This window comes from Vombatus ursinus, unplaced genomic scaffold (assembly GCF_900497805.2).
Source record: "Vombatus ursinus unplaced genomic scaffold, bare-nosed wombat genome assembly UNPS02014774.1, whole genome shotgun sequence".
Classification (NCBI taxonomy): domain Eukaryota; kingdom Metazoa; phylum Chordata; class Mammalia; order Diprotodontia; family Vombatidae; genus Vombatus; species Vombatus ursinus.
In genome coordinates this window covers 4,381,541-4,384,777 of record NW_020954552.1, presented here as the reverse complement: position 1 = coordinate 4,384,777, position 3,237 = coordinate 4,381,541, and the positions used below count along the sequence as shown (strand labels likewise).

General features: G+C 40.6%; 1 pseudogene; it reads right to left on the bottom strand.

Moving 5' to 3' along the window:
* Window positions 1–781: 781 nt before the first annotated feature.
* LOC114044596 lies at window positions 782–1,661 on the bottom strand (annotated as a pseudogene).
* Window positions 1,662–3,237: the final 1,576 nt, after the last annotated feature.

Here is a 3,237-nt window from a genome sequence, read left to right as displayed (position 1 = left end):
GAGTAAGAGAGGGGGCCTGAGTTTCTCAGAGCCCATAGCTGTTTCTGCTTTAATCACCATTAAGGAAGAGAGAGAGAAAGAGTTCACGTGTCTGAACTCTTTTTTGTGTGCACATACAGTTCTGGTTCAGTAGTCAATTAGAAGGCTTTTCATTGACACACAGTAAACCTACAAAAAAAAGACAGTTAGAAACAGTTTGCATGCTACGAAGAGAGACCCTTCATCACATATTTCCAGAAGTCTAGTCACCACCAGCCTTCCATAGGAGAAGAGTATAGAGTAATATATTCTAAGCACTAGGACCCCACTGGTCAGTACCACCATCACACACACACATCATTTTATTTTTGCAAATTAAATTTCATTTATTTCTTTATTACTTACAATTAACAAAAATCAATTTTCTCATCAAGTTTTTTTTTATAAATATGCAGAACAAAGTCTAGTTAGATTTAATTAGTACACTTGACCCCTAGTATCAAGTTCTATAGATAAGTAGTTGGCTGTGGTTGACTATATTTGGAGAGGTTATTCAGAGCAAATTTAGGTCATTACAGGATAGGTCTTCCTACATTAGAAAGATTCAAACTTTGCCATAAATATTTAAAGAGCCAATCACCACCTCCCTAAGCATATTACTGTCAAGAAAATTGTGAACAGGTAACATTTTTCCTATGTTGAGTCCAACGTGAATGGGAAAAAGAAAGGCTGTCTACAATACCTTCTCTATATAACAGTAGTTCACCAGGAAGAGCAACTTTGCCCGTATGAAAAAGGGGCTTTAGAAGCTGGTGGCAGTCAACACATTTATATCCCTTGGTGTGAAATAATGGGCCTACAGAGGTTGTTTCTTCCCTTCTATCACTGGAAGGTCCCTCTTAGGTGGTTTGAAGGTTGCTAGGTCCTCTGCAATTCTCATATCCTATATCTGCATGAGCCTCATTGGAGATGACTTCTGAGTACTTCTGTAGGACTGGACACTGAAGCCTGAGTCAGATTTCTGAAGGGCTCTTGGTCCAAAAAGGCTTCATTTTTCAGATGAAGTTCTGTTCTTATCTCTACTTCTATGCTGCTGACATCTGGGCCAAGTAAGGAAGTAGAAATAAATTAGCCTCTGAACTTTTGCTTAGGAGAAGAATGAAATATCCTACTTGGAGTAGACTGGACTGAAGCAGTCTGTCTGTCTTCTTTTGTCATCTCTCCATTTTGCTACTTTAAGGACTATCTCTGCCAGACAATGGCACTTGGTTTCTTCTGTGATGAGGCCTTTATGGGGTGTGTATTAGGCACCTTTAGGCCTCCCTGGCTGCTGTTCAAACTGTAGATGTTCTCATGTCTGATCTGTAATCAGGGAATTCCTGATGACCTGTGTAGCCTTGGCCTTCACCGCTGGCACCTTGTTCATATGGTCACTGGAAGATGAGGGGGTTACAGTAGGAAAATACAAACTAGTTTCTCCTTCTTCAATCTTAGAAAGCTGTTGGTACTTCCAATCTAGGATAACCAGCTTTTTCCATAGGACCTTATTGCAAGTCAGTGTAGTATCCTCCAAGGTATCATCAAAAACTGAATGCCTGATGATGTATTCCAATTGTCAGCAACATCTTACCTAGAAGCCTACCTGCCTTGTGCTCAGTAGCAGGCACATCTGGCTCTCTGGATGCCAGGGAAGATTATGATCTGGGTGTTTCTTTAGATTGAAATGTAGAACTCTGACTTCCATGGTGAAAGTCTATGGAAGTTATGCAGATAGAATGAAGATGTCAAAAGGGAACAATTTACAACTGGTGATGACCTAGGAAAGAGTCCTAAGCAGATCTAATGCAGGACTCTACTGGTAGCTGGAGCTCTATGGGGAGAAGGTGGAATGGAGATCGACCACAGTTTGAGAATGGAGCATGGAAAGTAAGCTGGGACAAACAAGTCACCATCACTTCCTAAGCACCAAAGCTCAGGGCCAGTGGAGACATGATGCAAAGAGCACCAAGACCCAAGCAGACCTCACTAGGGAAATATAGAGTCAAGATTCATGCAGTTTTCTTAACACAGGACACATCAATTTGCTTTCTTTTGTTTTCATGTAATGGTCAAATCCTTCCATCTCACCATTCTCCCTGGAACAAGGAAATTTCATCTTCACCAGTCATTTTCCACCCTGCTCTACATCCTCGCCATCCACCTTCCCTTTCTACCTCCTATTACTTTATAACCTTTAATCAAATTCACACTACCATTGCCTCTGGAAAGGCCATGTCAGCTGACTGCCCTATTGTTCCATTCACCATCTTTGTGAATTCCCAGATCATAATTCCCTTTTCTGGTCACTCTCCCTGACTGCATGTTGTCTCCTTAATTAGAATGTAAGTCCCATCATACATAGAAAAGTATTTATGGCAACTCTTTCTGTGGTGGTAGAGAATGGGAAGCTAAGAAGTTTCTAGTCTCCAACAACTGCAGAATGGATGAACAAATTATGGTATATTAATGTAATGAGATAATTTGTTGTTCAGTCATTTTTCAGTCATGTCTGACTCTTCATAAGCCCATTTGGCTTTTTTTTTTCTGGCAAAGATACTGGAGTGGTTTGCCATTTCCTTCTCCAACTCATTTTATAGATGAAGAAACTAAGGCAAACAGGGTGAAGTGACTTGCCCAGAGTCACACAGCTAGTAAGTGTCTGAGGCCCGATTTGAACTAAGAAAGATGAGTCTTCCTGACTCGAGGCCTAGCATTCTGTCCACTGTGCCACCTAACTGTCCAGTGGAATAATATTGAGCTAGAGAAAAGGATTAAAGGGACAATTTCTGAGGAGACTGCTAGGTGGCATAGGAAGACCTGACTCCAGTCTCAAGTCCAGTCTCAAAAAGCTGTGTGACCCTGGGCAAGTCACTTAACCAGTTTGCCTCCATTTTCTCAACTGTAAAATGAGGGCAATAATAGCACCTACCTTGAAGAATTGGTGTGTGAATCAAATCAGATAATATTTGTAAAGCACTTGACATAGTGCCTGGCACATATAAATACTATATAAATGTTTATCATCGTCATCATCAACTGATGTGGAGTGAAGTGAACAGAACCAAGAAAACGATTTATACATTAACAACAACATTGAGAAAACAAATGACTCTGAGAATAAAGAAATCTAATCAAGGCAATGACCAACCAAATTTCCAGAGGACCAGAAATGAAGCCTTTTCATAGAAAGATGATGGACTCAGTGGGCAGAATAAGACA